General features: G+C 33.7%; 1 long non-coding RNA gene across 1 annotated transcript; it reads right to left on the reverse strand.

The window, feature by feature from the left end:
- Positions 1-8,364: 8,364 nt before the first annotated feature.
- LOC125842252 (uncharacterized) lies at positions 8,365-11,227 on the reverse strand. The gene is made up of 3 exons (XR_007443894.1): positions 11,129-11,227; positions 10,738-10,905; positions 8,365-10,384 (listed from the first exon to the last, which is right to left on the reverse strand). It is a non-coding gene; the product is annotated as an uncharacterized LOC125842252 (long non-coding RNA).
- Between the last annotated feature and the right edge of the window lie 1,193 nt (positions 11,228-12,420).

Consider the following 12,420-nt stretch of genomic DNA (forward strand, 5'->3'; position numbering starts at 1 on the left):
TTTAAACAACTTAACAACTTTATAACTTTAACTAGTTTAGTATTGACTTAATTTCAACAACTAAATCTACCTACTAAATCACATTATTTATTTTAACTTATTTAAACAACATAACAACTTTATAACTTTAACTAGTTTAGTATTGACTTAATTCCAACAACTAAATCCACCTACTAAACCACGTTATTTATTGTAACTTATTTAAACAACTTTTTAACTTTAACAACTTAACAACTCTTTACAGCTAAGTGTCAACACTAGATGGACACAAATCGATCTTGCAAGAAAATCAATTTTGTCATCAATAGGATCAACTAGTGTTGGTAATTATACTAAACAAACACATTATTCCTAAATTAAAGCTTAATATCAACACTAGATGGACACAAATCAAGAAAATCAATTTTGTCATCAATAGGATCAACTAGTGTTGGTACTTATGCTTAAAAACACTCAATGGACCCAAAATAATTATCACAAAATTAAAGCTAAGTATCAATACTAGATGGATACAAACACGTTATTGAAAACAATTGTACTTGAACTTTAGAAATTTAGAAGCACCAATCTTATCTCCTACTTTGATGAAAGAAGCAATATAGTCTTGTACCAACTTTTATAGATGTTGATCTTCCTCAGTTGCCTACCGCGAAAAGTTCTAAAATTAGTTAAATATAAACTTCAAATCCAAGAATATTAGTTATATACATATATTAAAGTTTTAATGAGTTCAAGTTTTCAATTCAAGTTCATATCTAATTTCTTTATTTAATTAGTTATATATTCAAGCTAATTAGTTCCAAGTTCACGTTCAAGTTAATTCTAATTAATTCAAGTTCATATCTCCAATCTATAAAATTAGTCATGTATAAACTTCTAATCCAAAAATTAGTTTATATATATATATATATAATCAAAAAAACCCTCTTATATTCATCACATTCAAACATTCATCCTATATATGTTATGACATACAAACTTCATTCTATTAACAATTTACTAACTAACAATCAAATTTTAAAAAATCCCAATTGACAATCAAATTAAAGATTTTCAAATTCAAAAAAATACTAAAATCAAGAAACCCTAATTGATTCATTCTCTAACAAACACAATCAATCATTCAATCCAAAACACAAATTCATTCTCTAATTAACAAAATCAAATATAAAAAATTAAAAACTAATTTAAAGAAACCCTAACCTTCAATTAAAGGATAAATTAGAGACAATAGAGAGGGAGCTAGGCGGTGGCAGCACCAGCAATGACGACGTCAACAATGGCGGCAGCAACTGACAACGTCTGAGCTTGGGGCGATTTTAGAGAGAAGGAAGAGAGAAAGGAAGAGAGAAGGAAGAGAAGGATGAATGTAGAAAAAACCCGTTTGGATATCCAAATATTTTAAGGAAAGCAACGGACAACATCTCAATGTCCGTCGCTTTTTCTTTTAAATGTTTGACCAAGATTTTGACCAAAAAGCGACAGATTATGCAACATTGTCCGTCGATTTTTTAAAATATTTGACCATCAATTTTGACCAAGAAGCGATGGACACAAAGATGTTGTCTGTCGCTTCTTTAAAAAATAATTATAAAATAACAATTAATAAAAAGCGACGGACAGAGTGGTTATTTTTAAATTTATATATAATTATTTTTAATAAAAAGCGACGGACAACGTCTCTACCTATATTAAATAATTAATTATAAATTATATATATATATATATATATTTGGCGCAAAAATCCGCTAAAAAAAGCAACGGACTAAGCGATGTTGTCCGTCGCTTTTTGTCAACTAATTTAAAAACTAATTATTTTTACTAAAAAGCGACGGACAACGTGGCAAAAGTCATCATTTTTCCGGGGGACGCAGTCCGTTGCTTTTCAGTGCGTCGTATTTTGGCAGTTTTTTAGTAGTGGCCTGAGGATCGCCCAGTCCACTTGGCGAATCGTCGAAGGGTCTCACTCCACCTTTTGTTCCAGTGTGTTGAGCCTGAAGGAAAGGATCAAATCAGCGGAACAAGGGAGCAGTCAGCACATCGCCGAACAGTTCCGTGAAGTAGTACTATATCGCCCAATGACCCAGAGCACGATGATGTCGAAGGATGGTGCAAGACAATGAAGAACTACACCAAAGGGTGAATTGTCGATCAACTCGGCGATTCCGATTAATGTTCCTGAATGATCCGTCGCAGCACAGATTTTTGAAAACTATAAATACTTGTTGAGAGTTATAGCTTAGTATCAGATTTTAGTATCATAATATTTTCGTGTGAAACAATTAATATAATTTTAATATTTTTTCTCTAAGTTTGAAAGGGTTTTGAAACTTGAAAAGAAGAGGGTTTCATCTCCAAGGATTTGGACTTGGGTCTCTCGGATTCTTCATTCTTGGCCTGTAACAAGACATAATTCTTCATACCCATTTGAATGCAAGCTCATTTAGGTATAAATTTCTATCTCTTGATGTGTGGCTAAAAACCCCCCATTCTTGGGGTGTGATTTAGCAAATATGTGTTGAGATTATTGTTGGGTTTTGCTTGCTGATAGGTTAGATGTATTTTAATGGTGATTTCACCTAGTGGTTGTGGTTTAATTTAATGGGTTTGTAGTTGCAAATATAAAACCACCCATGTGTTTTCGGCTTGCTTGAGAGAGAGGTCGTGAAACCAAGACCACTAGACTGATGGCCTAAGGAGTGGGTCGACATGAGGTTCAGCTCGAGAGGGTGAGCCCTAGTCCCATATCCTAACACTCAGCTCGAGAGAGTGAGTGGGGTAAGGCGTAGGCTGGCCTTCATACGGCAAATGGGTGTCCGAGAGGAATCCATTTGAAACGAGGTAAGTTGCCCGAGAGGGAACTTATTTCCATCTAAAGCTTAGCCTAGTCACTATTATCTTGCAAACCTCCTATCAAAAGCATGTACCCAACGATTTAAATCAATATATATTGCGGTCACACCCCAAGAATCCCCTCTCATTCATAGATTTCTCTGTCATTTTTACTGTTTTAGCTATACTTGTGACAAAACCTCCATTTGATAGTTGACACTTTTGTGTCATCCCCCTTTAATTTACAATGTTTTTAGTCGTTAATGTATTTAGCTACGACTAGTCAGAACTAATTTTATTTTCTATTAATTCTCAAAACCACTCCCTTGGGACTCGACCCCAACCCTTGGTTGGGTTATTATACTATTGCACGATCGTAGACACTTGCATCGGAAGTTGTGTCGTTGATTACACAAACATCAGTTTCCACCANGACTCGACCCCAACCCTTGGTTGGGTTATTATACTATTGCACGATCGTAGACACTTGCATCGGAAGTTGTGTCGTTGATTACGCAAACATCAGTTTCCACCATAGAATCTATAACAAAATCCTCCCCCATCAATATTCACCCATTCTATTACGTTCTACGGATCAAAAAATGGATTCGGGGAGTGAAAAGTTTATCTTTAGCCTCAAGAATGGTGAAAAATGAGTAGGAGTCACCTGGGGGTCATTCCTTAGCTCAAAAAGTCAAAAAGTGCATAATGAGGTCATTTAGGGGTTTATTAACTAGTTTAAGTCACGTCGAACCCGCTGCAACGGCCCTCATCCCGCTATAGCGGCCCCGCCAAGGCGACCACAAACTCTACCCCAGCAGCTTTCGCTTAACAATGAGCCCTTCATCTTTCACCTACGATTTTGAGCTTCGTTGTACACAGCGGCCATCATTCCACTGTAGTGGCCCAGCCAGAGCTACAAAACTCCCGCCAAGGCGGCACAAACGAAACCAGATAGTCAATTGAAGTAATTCCAAAATCTCATTTCACAACACACCTCTAACCCACGACGATCAGAAAATACCCTTTACGCTAAGATCAATTCCAGGAGTTCTACTCGCCCGAATTCAATTTCGTAAAGTCGTACAGGTTCGTTAACGAGTTATCTAACTACTCATATAATCAAAATAAAAAACAACTCACTCGATTGTTACCATATTTCCCACACTTCAAGGACTCCGATTTCGTCCAAATATGGACAAGGTTGGAAAAATTCCAATACTACGAAAAAGTTTTCTGGCCCCAAATTTCCCCCACTGGCTTTTCTATAACGACGAAAATAGGTCGTTACATTTATACTAGATTACGATTGCGTACATCTAGTATTAGATGAGGTTTAGTTGAGCGTTTATCAGGGTAACGAAACTTGAATCCAAGGAATAGGCTTGGGCACCGATAGATGAGATCGTTGTAGATCTGTTTTGGAAAGACAGTTTCACCATTATAGCTACTTCTCATAGCTCTGGTGTTGAAGGCGAAATTCATTGCTTTATATTGGATTCTATAAATGATTACTACAGGGAGGGATCCGATTTTTCTTTTGTAATTGGATATTGTCTTAACATTTAGTGTTAAAGAATCCATAATACTTATATCTTTGGGAGAAGCGGTAAAATTTGAAACACAATCAAAGTAGATAGGACCACTGTAAAGAAGACTGGTTTCTACCAGTCCTGAAAGGGAATCATTGAAGTCTAAGAACCTCGAGTCCCTTAGACAGAGGAGAAGAGAGGTACCTAGACCTTCCCTAGAGAGAGGTTTAGCAGCGATTTGGACAAGCCTAAAATGGAGATAATTGTATTTTCGATTATATTTTTCTAGAGCTTTTGGATTTAAAAGCTTGATATCCACATGGTCAGATTCCAGGGGATAGTTTGTTCGATAGTTGAAATATGGCAGTCACTTAAATATTGAATAAGGTATATATAATTTGATAAATAGTATGATATGTTTAAACGGTTGGAAGCTAAAGGTGAAGAAAATAAATACATGACACATATTAAAAGTTCATAGAATTTGTACAGGTCTAAAGGTAGATGAAAGGTCTTTCCAATTAAATTTAATAGACAAATTAATTTTTATAAAAAAAATAAAATGATAAATATATTTTTAAAGGACGTTTTAGTAATTCAACTTTTAACTTAGACTCTTTTCACTTTTAATAGAACTAGTTTCTGAACACGTGTGTCCCGTGCTAGTAAGTACAATTTTTTAAAATGATATAGATGATGCTAAAACATGTAAGTAATAAGTGACTAAATTTAGGAAAGATTAATTGTTTGTAGCTATACACAATCAATTAAATTAGTATAACGTTTTTCTTATGTAGTTCTTATATATCTTATACTCAGTGTGACACTTTCCTTCTTTTTTTTAATATTTCAATGACATACAGTTTATAGGTAAACATAAGTAACGTTGATTATGTTTGTAAATGTCTCATATCTTAAAGTTTGTGTCTTATTTATAAGTTAGCAGTTACTTATCTGCTACAATGATCCATCTACTTCTATTACTCTTTTTAACCCCATTACAAACATACCTCAATTACATGCTTCTTAGAGTCGGCATATGCATTCTCACAATTCATTTCGCTCTATTTGGACCCATTTCATTCTAGTATTTACTACTAATTTATGGATCTCAAACAATACAAGTTCTCTATATTTCCTAGTGACACATATCTTAACAAACTGAAAAAACTCCTAGTGAATTGGCCTAATGTATCTTTACCTTCTTCATGACTAAGCATAATTCCAATGATATGACTAATATATCCATTATGGACCTGATGATGCGATGGAGAAGGGAAGAGTTCACATTTGCAAGATAAGATCTGAAGCAAAGAAAATTAAATTAAAATTAGTAATTAGCAAACACAAAGGCAAAGCAAATACAAGAGAAAACTATAAAAAGGATTAGAAGTAAAAATTGATAATTAATTTACAATATATATAGGATTAGAAGTAAAAATTGATAATTAATTTACAATATATATAGGATTAGAAGTAAAAATTGATAATTAATTTACAATTTAATACGGAAAACTAACTAAGTGCTTTGAAAACAGAAAATAATATACGGTTTAGATAGCTTAAGTTGTGTTGGAAAATGGGATTGAGCCATTGAAGAGACATAACTCATAGTAATTGACAAATAAAAAATTAAATTTTGAGTTGGATGAATAATTAATAACTAATTAATATATATAATTTATAATATTTTTATTTAGTGTAGGAGTAAAAAAAAACTATTCATATTTCAAAACTGAAGAGAGTCTATGCATCAGTTATACCATTCAATTAGTTAAATGATTAGAAAACTGAAAATATTTAATTTAATACGAAAAACTAAGTGCTTTGAAAACAGAAAATAATATAAGGTTTAGATAGCTGAAGTTGTATGGTTGCTGAAAAAAGGGATTGAGCCATTGAAGAGACATAACTCATAGTAATTGACAAATAAAAAAATTAAATTTTGAGTTGGATGAATAATTAATAATTAATTAATATTTATAATTTATAATATTTTTATATAGTGTAGGGGTAAAACATAACCGGGTTTTAGAGAACATGGCCCAAGCCGAAGTCGGTTTTAGACTACTATCCAACTTTACACTTTGAAGCTTCCCATTTTTAATAATATATGATATATGATGATGATCTTGTTGACTTATATTACTAAAATCTAAATAAAATGAAGCTATTACTCCATTCTCCTAATATTTTTTATACGATTTTAATTTGAGGAATAGTTTTTAGTAGTAACAATTAAGGGTGGAAGGAATTCATAAAGAAACAACCAAAATGTCCAAAAGCAAAATTGTCATCATACCAACCATTTGAATTTAACACTACGGAAAGCTATTGTTAATATAGAATGCTTATGTTTAAGAAAACAATTAGGCTTAGTGTCGCATAAATGTAAATGTAACTCTTATTTTTATTTGAAAATTAAATTGTTAAATCTCATATTGTAAAAATTGTAGAAAAATAAAAAATGAAACAAAAAGGATGAAAATGAACAATATATGTATGTGTTGGCAACACTGTGTTAGATAGATGATAAAGTAACACAATCAAAATCTTTCATTTAAAGTAATAATATTTTAGCAATCTTTATTTAAATTACTTGTATGTAAATAATATATGATTACTATATTTATTTTTATTTTCATTTTAGTAAATAAGATAGTATACACAGAAATGAATGACAAATTTAAACCGATCAAATGGGAGATTTTTAAGCTTGCTAATTTGGACGCATTGTTTTGCTTGGTTACCATTTCTTACCGAAACTGTGATGAAGGTTGAAGCTGTGATACCAAGAGCCTCTTCCAAAAACTAATTTGGGTAAGAAACATATTTGTAGTTAATTTCCAAGTTTGAAGGAGAATTTATTCTGAAGGAATTGGAATCGTAATTCCGCTCAAATTTAAAATAAATGAGTTGTTAATCTCAAAATTGATGGCATTGTTGTCTAACCAGCAATCTAATACAAGGAGTGAGATCACATCTGAAAATTTTAAATGATCATTCCTATGAACTACAAGCTAAAGATTATAACGTACATACTAGAATTGACATTTGTTCAGCTCTCGCTGCGGCAAGCAAGGATTAAACAGCAACTGTATCACAGCAATACCCAATATCACGCCAGAATATCATTGCTTTAAAAGTCCAAGATCGTAATGCCTCAAAAGCAGTGGGTAGAACCTTTATTAAAATTCAGAGTTGGTGATGAGAAGGATATGCAGTAGTAGTTGTTGTGCAATTGTACGGGACTCTGAATGTCGAAGATGATAGTATGGGTACGCAGGATAAATAATAGTTTGTGGGTGTGTAAAATTCAAAGATGGTAGTATAATGAAGATGCCTGAGGAAATCTTTGAAAGTACTATGTTTATCCTAGTTTGATTCTACACTTTGTAGTCAGAGATTGCACAATTTACGCTTGTAGTTGGTGTATGAAAAAGTGAAGTGGAGGGAACTGTGAGGGTGGTGTTTTTGTGGGAGTTGGGGCTGATAGCATACCGAGGAGTTTCCGGTAAAAAGGAGAGAGAGTAGTGACTTAACTTTCAGTTAAAGGGCAATATGATGATGATATGATATGATTAATCAGAACACAAATCCATTTCTTCTGGAAGCTGATTGCTATGGAAGACTTTTGCTCCAGATTTCACTTCTCTGTCGAGCTTGTTCTGCTTTCATTCACAGGTTCAGCTCCATCTTGAGCTTTATGATACTATGGAAGCTAACACGTTGGAATTTGTACACTAAGCAAATAGTGAAGAAATTCTAGTGGGAAAGCAGGAGGAATTTCTACACTAAGCAAATCCATATTGAAATTGCTAAAGAACTGAGGGTAAGAGATAAGAATCTACCAAACATCCCGTGTGACGGTGGAATATTACCAATTTCTATGGCAGCTTTGTTTGGGCATAAAGCTGTGGTATCATACCTTTTTGAGGTCACAAGTCTTGATGTGATACAGCAAGAAAAACGCTTAGACCTTTTAAGGCTACTATACTATCAAGAATGAGATGTATGGTAAGATTATACACCATATATGAGCAATTTAAAACTTATTTATTCAAATAATTGGTACTGATGGCAACAACATTCTACATTTGGCTGGGAAGTTAGGGCAGCCAATCCTTAAACAGAAAAACAAACTTTTCCAGTATGTGCCACCTGATGCTGATAATAATGTTGTACTACAACAGCTGTTTCAAGATATTAGACAGTCTGTTAAGGTATTTCCTCTCTCTTTATAAACTATACATGTTGCTTCGTTCCAATTTAACACAGGTACAAGAAATATTGTATAATCAAAAAGTTCCGTTGTTTGGATTAATCATCAATGTTTAAATAATGAGCTGACCAACAAAAGGAAGAGAAGATTATGCCGCCATCATTTCTCAGGGTTTCTAGAGCAGCACTTCAAATGCAAAGAGAGATATTGTGGTTCACGGTGAGAAGATTACCTAAAAGTAAATTTCGCAGTTGGAAACACATCTTGTTGCATTTAAATATCTGTCAGTTAGCTTTTTAAGTATGAATTAAAGAGATACAATTTTCAGCGTTTTCTTTAAAGGGAAGGGTTGTCTTTTAAAAATGTTGTTGCTGCAGAATGATAATTACTAACTGTCTAGGAAGTGGAGAAAATTGTACCACCTATATACCACAAGCTGAGAAACAACGATGGGAAAACCCCTAAGGAATTATTCACAGAAGAGCACAAGCTATTACTAAAAGAAGGGGAAAGGTGGATGAAAGACGCTGCAAATTCTTGTATGATTGTTGCAACTTTGACTGCCACGATGGTGTTTGTTGCTGGCTTCCTGTGCCAGATAATGGTATTCCAATATTGCTAAAACTGAATGGATTTACGGTCTTTGTCATATCAGATGCAGTGGCATTATTTAGCTCAATCGTTTCCATCATTATGTTCTTGTCCATTCTGACATCCCTATATGACAATGACACAAGAAAATTGTGTTCAGCATAGAGAGATGACAGAATAGACAGTAGCAACAAACAACATCATGGTAATCAAAGTTGCAACAATCATACAAGAATTCACAGTATCTTTCATCCACCTTTTCCCTTCTTTTAGTAATAGCTTGTGATCTTCTATGAATAATTCCCTAGGGGTTCTCCCATCGTTGTTTCTCACCTTGTGGAGTGAAGATGCAAGTTTCTCGCTAGAAAATTAGTAACTAATCATTCCGCAGCAATGCAAAAATTTTAAAAGCCGTAACGCTGCCCATTATAGAAAACGCTAAAAATGTACGTCTTTAATTCACTCTTAAAATATATAAATGCAACAAGATGTGTTTCCGATTGGAAAATTTACTTTTAGGTAATTTTTCACCGTGAACCACAATAGCTCTCTTTGCATTTGAAGTGCTGCTCCAGAAACCCTGAGAAATGATGGCGGCATAATCTTCTCTTCCTCCTGTTGGTCAGCTCATTATTTAAACAATGGTGATTAATCCAAACAACGGGACTTTTTGATTATACAATATTTCTTGTATCTGTGTTAAATTGGAATGAAGCAACATGTATAGTTTAAAAAGAGAGGAAATACCTTAACAGACTGTCTAATCTCTTGAAATAACTGTTGTTGTGATTCTACGAATACATCATTAATATCAGCATCTGTCCAGTTTTCTGCTGACGGAGTGGCTGCCCTGCCCTACCTCCCAGCTAAATGTAGAATGGTATTGCCATCATTATCATATATTTGAAGAAAGTTTTACATTCCTCCTATTTGGTGTATAAGACTGAAGACTTTTTCCTCTCGATATAAAACCGCAACATGGAAATGGTCCAGTTTTGATAGTCAGGTTGCCATATGAGTTCAGGATGACTGTGAATAACCATAACTAAAAGCTCTATATTTCCTGCTTTTGCAGCAGAATAGAGCAAGCTTTCCTTTTCCAATAGTTCCAATAGCTTATCCTCTGCACTTCTTTGATATTCCGCCCAAAGCTCCTCAAGTAATAGACTTACGTGTTTCTCCAGTACATATTTTGCTGGGAGTACCCCTGAAGTTCGAAGCAATTTTAGCACTACAAACAGGTTTTGGCTGATACACATCAAGCTTGTCTTCATTCAAAATAATGACAACGGATGGAGACATTCGTATTATTACAACTTACATTGATACAAAAGGTTTAAAACACACGACACTTGAATTTTCTAGGCGGACAAATATTTAATCTTGAGCTACACAATCAATTTGTTAACATTCATTCCTTTAATCAATATTTGACCTAGCTACATCGAAGGATAAATCAAGTTTGTAGAAACTAATCCTTCAATGAGTTAGTTGTTTCCAGTCAAGTAATTATCTCAAATTAAAGAAATATCTACTTAGTTAAGATCCAGTAGATCTTACCTCCTGGCCAGGCAAAATAACTTTCTCCACGTTGGAGAATAAGCTCCTTCAATGAATCTCTTCAATTTTTCCTCAACTTTTGTGATAACATGTGTAAGACATGAATATTTCCTTGTAACATTTTACTGGCTAATTTTCTGTCTTTGTTGAATAAATGTTATGCCATCTCTGCAAGAAAAAACTCAAATTAACGTAGTGATAGAAGAACATATATGTAGGTATTGAAAAGCAATAATACAAATAAACAACATATACATCACTAGTTGGTTAAGAAAAAACAGAAAAAGGAAGTGAGTTTGTGTGTATCTGATGAGATCTTTAATACATACAAAAAAATGGTATACGATGGACTTTGAGAATGTAAAATACACCATATTTTTTAATAGCTTACCATACATCTCATTCTGTATAATGGTGTGAAGAAGGTAGGTCTGTAGCACATGAAGACTTGTGACCTCAAAAAGGTATGATACTATAGCTTTATACCCATCTCGCACAGATCGGGTGCTTCTTGCTGCTACTGCAAGGTCAAAGTACTATTTCACCTCCACCCGATATCTTTTTACAACAAGCTTGGATCATTCTAGAATTTCTCCATTATTTATTTTCAAACTCCATAGTATAAAGCTCTTCTAAGCTCAAGATGAATGAAAACAGAACAAGCGAGAGAATTGAAATCTGGAGCATAAGTCCTCCATATCAACTAGCAAGAAATCAACAATTCCAAAAGAATTGGATTTGTGATTAATTACATATAAACAACTTGTGCATCAAGAAATATGAGCCAAAATTATTGAGTATAACTTGTGTTCACACTAAAATCTGCCCCTGTTTATACATTCAAGTTTATAAACCTAGATTTTCTAGTTGTGGATGTGCTGCAAGGGGCAGAACAACATATATATGTGTTAACGAAAACCCAATGACATTTGCCCTAAATAGTATTACTAGATCTATATTATTGATGTTGTTGTAAAAATGAAAATCCATAAACTTGAAGATGACATTTACATTATCTAGAGAGATAGTTGTGAACTTACTAAGAAATGGAAGTCCTTTCCATCCAGAGACCCAAATTGTTGATTATCCTGCGCAACTGTCTCTCCCTTATATGTCTTCGAATTGCACTGCTAACATAAAAATACTACTATATTTATTTATATTCCTGTCTTAACAATCACGTATGCATTCTCTTATTCCTTATTCCACTACTCAGTTTATTAGTACTAGTTAATGATGGAATCTCCTTTATTTCCAACCCCAATAAAGTAAAGTAAACGTAAGGTATTGCTGTAGTGAGTGTACAAGAATATCAGCTAAAGTCTCAATAATATAATACTCACTTAATTTCTGTACCACTCTCTTCTTCTGTAAGGAAGGAATAAAATTGGATCTTAAACTTGTATCACATGCTAACTAGGAAAGGTACTCACACACAAAACAACCAAAAATTCAAAATCTAGTTACAAAGTTTGTATTTTCAAATATTGGCATCTCTTAGCTATTCCCGACCTTTTTACAAGAGTGCAGAGTCATAAGTATCACTTTTTTCCTCAAAAATGTAAAAAAAAGCCCCGCTTGTTTTTGTAATGACCTCCAGGTCATTTATGTAATCATGTCTCGTTTAGAGCGTTCCTATAGCGACCCAAGTCATTTATAACTTGCAAGCACTGACAATTCGTT

Source organism: Solanum stenotomum, chromosome 10 (assembly GCF_019186545.1).
Source record: "Solanum stenotomum isolate F172 chromosome 10, ASM1918654v1, whole genome shotgun sequence".
In the NCBI taxonomy this organism is placed as follows: domain Eukaryota; kingdom Viridiplantae; phylum Streptophyta; class Magnoliopsida; order Solanales; family Solanaceae; genus Solanum; species Solanum stenotomum.